Source organism: Pseudoliparis swirei, chromosome 8 (assembly GCF_029220125.1).
Source record: "Pseudoliparis swirei isolate HS2019 ecotype Mariana Trench chromosome 8, NWPU_hadal_v1, whole genome shotgun sequence".
NCBI lineage: Eukaryota > Metazoa > Chordata > Actinopteri > Perciformes > Liparidae > Pseudoliparis > Pseudoliparis swirei.
Window position 1 is genome coordinate 23,774,717 of NC_079395.1, and position 11,470 is coordinate 23,786,186.

The 11,470-nt window shown below is 50.2% G+C and overlaps 1 long non-coding RNA gene across 1 annotated transcript; it reads right to left on the reverse strand.

Moving 5' to 3' along the window:
* Nucleotides 1-970: 970 nt before the first annotated feature.
* Nucleotides 971-11,174, reverse strand: LOC130197882 (uncharacterized). Its single transcript, XR_008832538.1, has 2 exons — nucleotides 11,134-11,174; nucleotides 971-2,554 (listed from the first exon to the last, which is right to left on the reverse strand). It is a non-coding gene; the product is annotated as an uncharacterized LOC130197882 (long non-coding RNA).
* Nucleotides 11,175-11,470: the final 296 nt, after the last annotated feature.

Below are 11,470 nucleotides of genomic sequence, written 5' to 3' on the forward strand. Positions count from 1 at the left end.
GTTGTTAGTGCTGTGTTCTCCCGGGCCCCCGGGCCCCCGGGCCTCCGGGCCCCGGGACGGCCCGTTTCACACCTGGAAGATAAATGAGTGTTTATTCCAGTACCCACGAGGAGCAGGTGAGCAGAGGCTCCATCGGAGCTCACCACCCGGCAGGGCTGGAGTGGGGCCACTTTTCAGCCCGGGAATTTCAGGCTCAAGACCAGCCCACTTTTTTTATGGTAGTGAAAATTGGATAATGCAATGCAAATACTTGCGCGCGCCGGCATCGAGCCGAGAAGAGTTGTTGACGGGGGGGGGGGGTGCAAGTGACTATTTTTTTGCTCCGTCCCCGTGCTTGCGCAGACTGGCGTCGGGCTCTGACGCGACCATGATCGGTGTCAACAAATAAAATTCTCGACCGGCCCAGAAGTGAAGCGGCCCACCGGGAACTCTCCCGATTCTCCCGATTACCCACCCCGAGCCTGCCACCCGGTGTCCTCAACATCACATTTGTTTGAATGTTTTTAATTTTAATAAATAAAGAGGCGAGCCCTCAAGCCGGTCCTCTGATACAGACCTGCTACCTGTATTTATACACCTGGACCATGACGGGGCTCCGGACTGTTTACATAACTTATTTCCTGCAATAACGTGCCGGGCCTCCTCCGGGCCTCCTCCGGGCCTCCTCCGGGCCTCCTCCGGGCCTCCTCCGGGTCCACAACCACATGTTCCGATGCGGTCAACGTGTCTAGAGCTCCATCTGCATCCCGAGCCTGAACGAGCTTCTGCCTTAACCGTTACGACGACCCGGGGCTCCGTCCTGTGGCGGAAGGAACGAGCAGTTTTATACAATGACGTCACGATTATTAAAGGTAAAAATAGAAAACGCATTTAGTTGTTTTCCCCCCTTTCAGCTGACGGTCTCTTTTATGATGTTCATAATTTATATCATAACGGTGTGATGGTAAATAAAAAGACAAGGACAAATGTGTGTTTCTAGAAGATTATTTTAATGCATGCATACTGACACACACACACACACACACACACATCCCATGGGCCAAACATGTAATATTAGTAAGTTGATTTGATGACTCAGCGGCTGTATTGAAATATCCTCATGATTATGGATCACATCTGCACATCACAACCATTTTATATTAACTTTGAAAGACTATATATATATATTACATTTATATATATATGATATAGATATATTATATAGATATACATATATATATAAATATGTTATATATATTTTCTATGTATATATATATGATATCAACATGTATCCTGTGTCTGCTGGAAACATCTCAAAGTGAAGCTCATATTATAAAAGGTATCCAGACTAATACCAGTTACAGTACTATGTCACACTACATGCATTGTTATTGTTTTTAATGAATCTGAATTAAGCTGTGATATCATGCTCCTCTAATACAAGAATAAAAGAACACTTCTGGGTTCAGAAGCATTTTGAACTGGACCACATTGTGCCAGAAGTTATTTTAATGTGATAATGACTTGTTCAGCCACTTATGGGGTCGCTTTATTATTGGTTATTATTACATGTGAAAAAAAATAAACGACTTCCTCCGTGTGCTTTAAAAATGTAATCCTAAATTCTCAGATTAAAGTCTATATTATTATAATCATACTACCACTAGGGCTCCTCCTGCCCTCTGGTGTAACTACATCATCACACACACACACATGAAGATACCTGGTGTTTGAAGCAGAGTTTAACATAAACACTCCAGAACCGAATGTCTTGGCTCCGGGATATTATTTAATTATTATTTATATTTATTTAACCAGGAAAAGCTTCATTGAGATTAAAAATGTCTTTTTACAAGCCAGCAGTAGCACATTAAACATCTCAGACATACAACATGAAACAGTGACCGACCGGCACAAAATAATAATAATAATATGTGAAATCTGATCTCGGATCCTGTTCATGTGCTTCTGCTGCATCACTCCAACAGGATATGAAGCAGGAGCTCTGGAAGAACTGTCCACAGAGCAGCGGAGGAGGAGGATGCAGCTTCATCAGGCACTGATGGAGGGTTTGGGCCAGACCCCTGGAGGTGACCCTGCAGCAGGTCCAGCAGGTCCAGCAGCGCCCTGGTCCTCCCTCACGGGTCCTCCCTGCCGCCGCACTGAGCCGCTTCGTGAATGGCCGCCGGAGCCTCATCTGCATTTCCTTTCTTGTGTGTGGAAGTAACGCTGACTCCACGAGCTGCTCTGGGGGGGACGGAGCGCTGCGAGCCGGGCTTCTATACGCACAGTGTGGGGCAGTCAGTGTGTGTATGTGGGGGGGGGATGAGCTGGGTGTCCATGCAGAGAGCAACAGGTGACAACACGGTGGGAAACGGACATCCCCGTCCCCAGGACGCAACGGTTGGTTTTTATCACGGCTAAAATGTTCCATCAAATACATTCTGTTCAAATGAACTCTATCAAATATATACTCAGAACCAGCAGGTCCAATGGACCCTGTGAGGCGAGGAGGCACAAGGACTCAGGAGAGGAAGCAGAGATAGTGATGTGTGATGGAGAGATGAACATTCACCTATTAGGAGAGAGGAGAGAGGAGCTCAGTGTATCCTAAGCATCCATAAGGAGAGAGGAGAGGAGAGAGGAGCTCAGTGTATCCTAAGCATCCATAAGGAGAGAGGAGAGGAGCTCAGTGTATCCTAAACGTCCATAAGGGGAGAGGAGCTCAGTGTATCCTAAGCATCCATAAGGAGAGAGGAGCTCAGTGTATCCTAAACATCCATAAGGAGAGAGGAGAGGAGAGAGGAGCTCAGTGTATCCTAAGCATCCATAAGGAGAGAGGAGAGGAGCTCAGTGTATCCTAAACGTCCATAAGGAGAGAGGAGAGGAGCTCAGTGTATCCTAAGCGTCCATAAGTAGAGCGGAGAGAGGAGCTCAGTGTATCCTAAACGTCCATAAGGAGAGAGGAGAGGAGCTCAGTGTATCCTAAGCGTCCATAAGGAGAAAGGAGAGGAGAGAGGAGCTCAGTGTATCCTAATGTCCATAAGGAGAGAGGAGCTCAGTGTATCCTAAGCGTCCTTAAGGAGAGAGGAGAGGAGAGAGTTGCTCAGTGTATCCTAAGCGTCCATAAGGTGAGAGAGTGGCTCAGTGTATCCTAAGCATCCATATGGAGAGGGAGGAGAGGGCTCAGTGTATCCTAAACATCCATAAGGAGAGAGAGGGCTCAGTGTATCCTAAGCGTCCATAAGGAGAGAGAGAGGGCTCAGTGTATCCTAAGCGTCCATAAGGAGAGAGGAGAGAGGGCTCAGTGTATCCTAAGCGTCCATAAGGAGAGAGGAGAGAGGAGCTCAGTGTATCCTAAACGTCCATAAGGAGAGAGGAGGAGCTCAGTGTATCCTAAGCGACCATAAGGAGAGAGGAGGAGAGGGCTCAGTGTATCCTAAGCGTCCATAAGGAGAGAGGAGAGGGCTCAGTGTATCCTAAGCGTCCATAAGGAGAGAGGAGAGAGGGCTCAGTGTATCCTAAGCGTCCATAAGGAGAGAGGAGAGAGGAGCTCAGTGTATCCTAAGCGTCCATAAGGAGAGGAGAGAGGTGCTCAGTGTATCCTAAGCGTCCATAAGGGAGAGAGGAGGGCTCAGTGTATCCTAAGCGTCCATAAGGAGAGGAGGAGAGGAGCTCAGTGTATCCTAAGCGTCCATAAGGAGAGAGGAGGGCTCAGTGTATCCTAAGCGTCCATAAGGGAGAGGAGAGGAGCACAGTATATCCTAAACGTACATAAGGAGGAGAGGAGAGGAGAGGGCTCAGTGTATCCTAAGTGTCCATAAGGAGAGGGAGCTCAGTGTATCCTAACGTCCATAAGGAGAGAGGGAGGAGGGCTCAGTGTCCCTAATCCATAAGGAGAGGAGAGGAGAGGGCTCAGTGTATCCTAAGCGTCCATAAGGAGAGGAGAGGAGAGAGGGGCTCAGTGTATCCTAAGCGTCCATAAGGTGTGAGGAGAGGAGCTCAGTGTATCCTAAGCATCCATAAGGAGAGAGGGAGAGGAGCTCAGTGTATCCTAAGCGTCCATAAGGAGAGAGAGGGCTCAGTGCGTCCATAAGGAGAGAGAGGAGCTCAGTGTATCCTAAGTGTCCATAAGGAGAGAGGAGAGAGGAGCTCAGTGTATCCTAAGCGTCCATAAGGAGAGAGTAGAGCTCAGTGTATCCTAATCCATAAGGAGAGAGAGAGAGGAGCTCAGTGTATCCTAAGCGTCCATAAGGAGAGAGGAGAGAGGAGGGCTCAGTGTATCCTAAGCGTCCATAAGGAGGAGGAGGGCTCAGTGTATCCTAAGCGTCCATAAGGAGAGAGAGAGGGCTCAGTGTATCCTCATAAGGAGAGAGAGAGGAGCTCAGTGTATCCTAGGAGAGAGAGGGCTCAGTGTATCCTAAGCGTCCATAAGGAGAGAGGAGAGAGGGCTCAGTGTATGAGAGGAGAGAGGAGCTCAGTGTATCCTAACGTCCATAAGGAGAGAGGAGGAGCTCAGTGTATCCTAAGCGTCCATAAGGAGAGGGGAGAGGAGCTCAGTGTATCCTAAGCGTCCATAAGAAGAGAGGAGAGAGGAGCTCAGTGTATCCTAAGCGTCCATAAGGAGAGAGGAGAGTGCAGCTCAGTGTATCCTAAGCGTCCATAAGGAGAGAGGAGAGCGCTCAGTGTATCCTAAGCGTCCATAAGGAGAGAGGAGAGGAGCTCAGTGTATCCTAAGCGTCCATAAAGAGAGAGGAGAGGGAGAGAGGAGCTCAGTGTATCCTGAGGAGAGGAGCTCAGTGTATCCTAAGCGTCCATAAGGAGAGGAGAGGAGAGAGGGAGAGGGCTCAGTGTATCCTAAGCGTCCATAAGGAGAGGAGAGGAGGGCTCAGTGTATCCTAAGCGTCCATAAGGGGAGAGAGGAGGGCTCAGTGTATCCTAAGCGTCCATAAGGAGAGAGGAGAGAGAGGGCTCAGTGTATCCTAAGCGTCCATAAGGAGAGAGAGGGCTCAGTGTATCCTAAGCGTCCATAAGGAGAGAGAGAGAGGAGCTCAGTGTATCCTAAACATCCATAAGGAGAGAGGAGAGAGGGCTCAGTGTATCCTAAGCGTCCATAAGGAGAGAGGAGAGGAGGGCTCAGTGTATCCTAAGCGTCCATAAGGAGAGAGGAAGGGCTCAGTGTATCCTAAACGTCTATAAGGAGAGGAGAGAGGGGCTCATTGTATCCTAAGCGTCCATAAGGAGAGGAGAGAGGGGCTCATTGTATCCTAAGCGTCCATAAGGAGAGAGAGGAGAGAGGAGCTCAGTGTATCCTAAGCGTCCATAAGGAGAGAGGAGAGAGGGCTCAGTGTATCCTAAGCGTCCATAAGGAGAGAGGAGAGAGGGCTCAGTGTATCCTAAGCGTCCTTAAGGAGAGAGAGAGGAGCTCAGTGTATCCTAAGCGTCCATAAGGAGAGAGGAGAGGAGCTCAGTGTATCCTAAGCGTCCATAAGGAGAGAGGAGCTCAGTGTATCCTAAGCGTCCATAAGGAGAGGAGAGAGGAGCTCAGTGTATCCTAAGCGTCCATAAGGAGAGAGGAGCTCAGTGTATCCTAAGTGTCCATAAGGAGAGAGGAGAGGTGCTCAGTGTATCCTAAGCATCCAAAAGGAGAGAGGAGAGGAGAGAGGAGCTCAGTGTATCCTAAGCGTCCATAAGGAGAGAGAGAGGAGCTCAGTGTATCCTAAGCGTCCATAAGGAGAGAGGAGAGAGGAGCTCAGTGTATCCTAAGCATCCATAAGGAGAGAGGAGAGAGGTCAGTGTATCCTAAGCGTCCATAAGGAGAGAGAGGAGAGAGCTCAGTGTATCCTAAGCGTCCATAAGGAGAGAGGAGGAGCTCAGTGTATCCTAAGCGTCCATAAGGAGAGGGAGAGGAGCTCAGTGTATCCTAAGCGTCCATAAGGAGAGAGGAGAGAGTCCATAAGGAGAGAGAGGAGCTCAGTGTATCCTAAGTCCATAAGGAGAGAGGAGCTCAGTGTATCCTAAGCGTCCATAAGGAGAGAGGAGAGGAGCTCAGTGTATCCTAAGCGTCCATAAGGAGAGAGGAGGAGCTCAGTGTATCCTAAGCGTCCATAAGGAGAGAGGAGGAGCTCAGTGTATCCTAAGCGTCCATAAGGAGAGGAGAGGAGGGCTCAGTGTATCCTAAGCGTCCATAAGGAGAGAGGAGAGAGAGCTCAGTGTATCCTAAGCGTCCATAAGGAGAGAGGAGAGAGGCTCAGTGTATCCTAAGCGTCCATAAGGAGAGAGGAGAGGAGGAGGCTCAGTGTATCCTAAGCGTCCATAAGGAGAGAGGAGAGGAGCTCAGTGTATCCTAAGCGTCCATAAGGAGAGAGAGAGAGCTCAGTGTATCCTAAGCGTCCATAAGGAGAGAGAGAGAGCTCAGTGTATCCTAAGCGTCCATAAGGAGAGAGGAGAGAGGGCTCAGTGTATCCTAAGCGTCCATAAGGAGAGGAGAGAGGGCTCAGTGTATCCTAGCGTCCATAAGGAGAGAGAGAGGCTCAGTGTATCCTAAGCGTCCATAAGGAGAGAGGAGCTCAGTGTATCCTAAGCGTCCATAAGGAGAGGAGAGAGGAGCTCAGTGTATCCTAAGCGTCCATAAGGAGAGAGGAGCTCAGTGTCTCCTAAGCGTCCATAAGGAGAGGAGAGGAGCTCAGTGTATCCTAAGCGTCCATAAGGAGAGAGGAGAGAGGAGCTCAGTGTATCCTAAGCGTCCATAAGGGAGAGAGAGGAGCTCAGTGTATCCTAAGCGTCCATAAGGAGAGAGAGAGAGGGCTCAGTGTATCCTAAGCGTCCATAAGGAGGAGAGGAGGGCTCAGTGTATCCTAAGCGTCCATAAGGAGAGAGAGAGAGGAGCTCAGTGTATCCTAACGTCCATAAGGAGAGAGGAGAGGAGCTCAGTGTATCCTAAGCGTCCATAAGGAGAGAGGAGAGGGCTCAGTGTATCCTAAGCGTCCATAAGGAGAGAGGAGAGAGGGCTCAGTGTATCCTAAGCGTCCATAAGGAGAGAGGAGAGAGGGCTCAGTGTATCCTAAGCGTCCATAAGGAGAGGAGGAGAGCTCAGTGTATCCTAAGCGTCCATAAGGAGAGAGGAGAGGGCTCAGTGTATCCTAAGCGTCCATAAGGAGAGAGAGAGGAGCTCAGTGTATCCTAAGCATCCATAAGGAGAGAGGAGGAGCTCAGTGTGTCCTAAATGTCCATAAGGAGAGAGGAGAGAGGAGCTCAGTGTATCCTAAGCATCCATAAGGAGAGAGGAGAGGGCTCAGTGTATCCTAAGCGTCCATAAGGAGAGGAGAGGAGCTCAGTGTATCCTAAGCATCCATAAGGAGAGAGGAGAGGGCTCAGTGTATCCTAAGCGTCCATAAGGAGAGGAGAGAGGGCTCAGTGTATCCTAAGCGTCCATAAGGAGAGAGAGAGAGGGCTCAGTGTATCCTAAGCGTCCATAAGGAGAGAGAGGGCTCAGTGTATCCTAAGCGTCCATAAGGAGAGAGAGAGAGGAGCTCAGTGTATCCTAAGCGTCCATAAGGAGAGGAGAGAGAGAGCTCAGTGTATCCTAAGCGTCCATAAGGAGAGAGGAGAGAGGGCTCAGTGTATCCTAAGCGTCCATAAGGAGAGAGAGAGAGGAGCTCTGTGTATCCTAAGCGTCCATAAGGAGAGAGGAGATCAGTGTATCCTAAGCGTCCATAAGGAGAGAGGAGATCAGTGTATCCTAAGCGTCCATAAGGAGAGAGGAGAGGAGCTCAGTGTATCCTAAACGTCCATAAGGAGAGAGAGAGGGCTCAGTGTATCCTAAGCGTCCATAAGAGAGAGAGAGAGGGCTCAGTGTATCCTAAGCGTCCATAAGGAGAGAGAGAGGCTCAGTGTATCCTAAGCGTCCATAAGGAGAGAGGAGAGGAGCTCAGTGTCTCCTAAGCGTCCATAAGGAGAGAGAGAGGAGCTCAGTGTATCCTAAGCGTCCATAAGGAGAGAGGAGAGGAGCTCAGTGTATCCTAAGCGTCCATAAGGAGAGAGAGAGGAGCTCAGTGTATCCTAAGCGTCCATAAGGAGAGAGGAGGGCTCAGTGTATCCTAAGCGTCCATAAGGAGAGAGGAGAGCTCAGTGTATCCTAAGCGTCCATAAGGAGAGAGGAGAGAGGTGCTCAGTGTATCCTAAACGTCCATAAGAGGAGAGGAGCTCAGTGTATCCGAAGCGTCCATAAGGAGATAGAGAGGAGTTCAGTGTATCCTAAGCGTCCATAAGGAGAGAGAGAGAGGAGCTCAGTGTATCCTAAGCGTCCATAAGGAGAGAGGAGAGGAGCTCAGTGTATCCTAAGCGTCCATAAGGAGAGAGAGGGCTCAGTGTATCCTAAGCGTCCATAAGGAGAGAGGAGAGAGGGCTCAGTGTATCCTAAGCGTCCATAAGGAGAGAGAGGAGCTCAGTGTATCCTAAGCGTCCATAAGGAGAGAGGAGAGAGGGCTCAGTGTATCCTAAGCGTCCATAAGGACAGAGCTGAGGTGCTCAGTGTATCCTACGCGTCCATAAGCAGAGAGGAGAGGTGCTCAGTGTATCCTAAGCGTCCATAAGGAGGGAGAGCTCAGTGTATCCTAAGCATCCATAAGGAGAGAGGAGAGGAGCTCAGTGTATCCTAAGCGTCCATAAGGAGAGGAGAGAGGAGCTCAGTGTATCCTAAGCGTCTATAAGGAGAGGAGAGGGCTCAGTGTATCCTAAACGTCCATAAGGAGAGAGAGAGGGCTCAGTGTATCCTAAGCGTCCATAAGGAGAGAGGAGAGGAGCTCAGTGTATCCTAAGCGTCCATAAGGAGAGAGAGAGGAGCTCAGTGTATCCTAAACGTCCATAAGGAGAGAGGAGAGAGGAGCTCAGTGTATCCTAAGCGTCCATAAGGAGAGAGGAGAGAGGGCTCAGTGTATCCTAAGCGTCCATAAGGAGAGAGAGAGAGAGCTCAGTGTATCCTAAGCGTCCATAAGGAGAGAGGAGAGAGGGCTCAGTGTATCCTAAGCGTCCATAAGGAGAGAGGAGAGAGGGCTCAGTGTATCCTAAGCGTCCATAAGGAGAGAGGAGAGGGCTCAGTGTATCCTAAGTGTCCATAAGGAGAGAGAGAGAGGGCTCAGTGTATCCTAACGTCCATAAGGAGAGAGAGAGGGCTCAGTGTATCCTAAGTGTCCATAAGGAGAGGAGCTCAGTGTATCCTAAGCGTCCATAAGGAGAGGAGGAGAGGGCTCAGTGTATCCTAAGCGTCCATAAGGAGAGAGAGAGGAGCTCAGTGTATCCTAAGCGTCCATAAGGAGAGAGAGGAGCTCAGTGTATCCTAAGTGTCCATAAGGAGAGAGGAGAGAGGGCTCAGTGTATCCTAACGTCCATAAGGAGAGAGAGAGGAGCTCAGTGTATCCTAAGCGTCCATAAGGAGAGGAGAGGAGCTCAGTGTATCCTAAGCGTCCATAAGGAGAGGAGAGAGGAGCTCAGTGTATCCTAAGCGTCCATAAGGAGAGAGGAGAGGAGCTCAGTGTATCCTAAACATCCATAAGGAGAGAGGAGAGGAGCTCAGTGTATCCTAAACGTCCATAAGGAGAGAGAGAGGCTCAGTGTATCCTAAGCATCCATATGGAGGGAGAGGAGAGGAGCTCAGTGTATCCTAAACATCCATAAGGAGAGAGGAGAGGAGAGCTCAGTGTATCCTAAGCGTCCATAAGGAGAGAGGAGAGAAGGGCTCAGTGTATCCTAAGCGTCCATAAGGAGAGAGAGAGGGCTCAGTGTATCCTAAGTGTCCATAAGGAGAGAGAGAGGAGCTCAGTGTATCCTAAGCGTCCATAAGGAGAGAGGAGCTCAGTGTATCCTAAGCGTCCATAAGGAGAGAGGAGAGAGGAGCTCAGTGTATCCTAAGCGTCCATAAGGAGAGAGGAGCTCAGTGTATCCTAAGCGTCCATAAGGAGAGAGGAGAGAGGAGCTCAGTGTATCCTCTCGTCCCCCTCAGCCTCTCAGCCTCTAGCAGCGTCTCCAGGTCTGGACCAGGTGAACCTTCAGGTGAACCTGGTCCAGAATCATTTCCACTTCTGTCCTTTTGAAGTTGTGTCTCTGAACTAGATCTGTAGGTCTGTAGTTAAACTACTTTGGGAGTCATCCTCTGTAATCGGGGCTCACTTCCTGTTGCGCGTCCTCAGCATAGAGGTTGAGGTCACACACTGATCCAGCCTCTAGCTTGAGCTTCAGAGCGTCATCATGGAGAGCAACTCTCTCTGGCCCTGGAGTCCTCCAGTCGGGCCGAGCCCATCAGGGCCGCACGAACACCTTGTTTCCTCAAAGCTCATCCGTCTCCTTGTGGGGAGGCTCAGCCTCCAAGAGGAAGAGGCAAAGGCCAGACGAGCAGAGAAAAGGAAAGTACATCTCACAAAGTGTTGACGTCCCCCGTGGCCCCCGCACACAAAGCAAGGGCCCCTTCCCCCACTGGGGGGTTAGCCGTAGTTCTCCAAATGCTTCCTGGTCAAAACCTGGAATATGGAATGAAGGGGCCGGGGGCTTTGTGGCGGAAATATCATTACGGCGGCTAAAAGCTCGCGGAGGAGGAGAAAGGGGGATGACATCAGACCGATTTCACACCGGGCCCCGGACGGCCGGGCCGGGGCCTCCGCCGCGCCGCGAGATCAAAGCGGCTGCAGCTGCCCAGAGACTTAGCTATGCTAATCTGCAGGACAACTATATTTTAATCTTGTTAGAATACAAGTTAACGCCGCAGCTCAGTGAGCACGCTCTGCGCTAGGAGAGAGGACACGAGGACAGAGGACACAGAAACACACTGTCCCCATAACGCTCTGCACTGTTCCACACCTGTCTTCAGCCAATCCAACACTCTAGGGGGCGCTGTGGAGACATTTCTCTACAGCCAAACCAAGACCCCGAAAGATCAGGAAGTCCTGATGTCAAACTGAACATGTGTTGTCATGACGCCCAAAACAATCACCGGGCAGGAGATGGAAACAATAAACAGGAGCTTCATGAGGCCTTCGCTGGCCTGTTGGTGTCAGTGAGGTACCACCTGGTGGGAGGAGCTAGCATGTGAGGTACCACCTGGTGGGAGGAGCTAGCATGTCATACGGTCTGGGTCACAGTGATGTGTTCTGCATAACTCACCAGCGTCCTCCATTTTGCATTCTGTCACCGGTGCGTTCCAGACATGCCGTGACCCAGTTCCTCGCCACCTCCTGCCCAATGATGACAGGTGGACTCTGTGAAGCCGTTTGGCGTCTGGATAACGTGGGTCACACCGTTCATAAGGTGTGGAGTTGATCTCTAAACACGTGACCTCATGAGGAGTCTGTGGACACGCCCCCTGGTCTTCACATATACACATGAGGGCAGAGCGAAAGAGTTATTATTTCTCAACGTAGCACTTGCACCACCCTTCATATGTTCAGACATTAGACCCGCTGTGCTCACTTATAGCTCCGCCCCCTTTGGGGAGCAACGA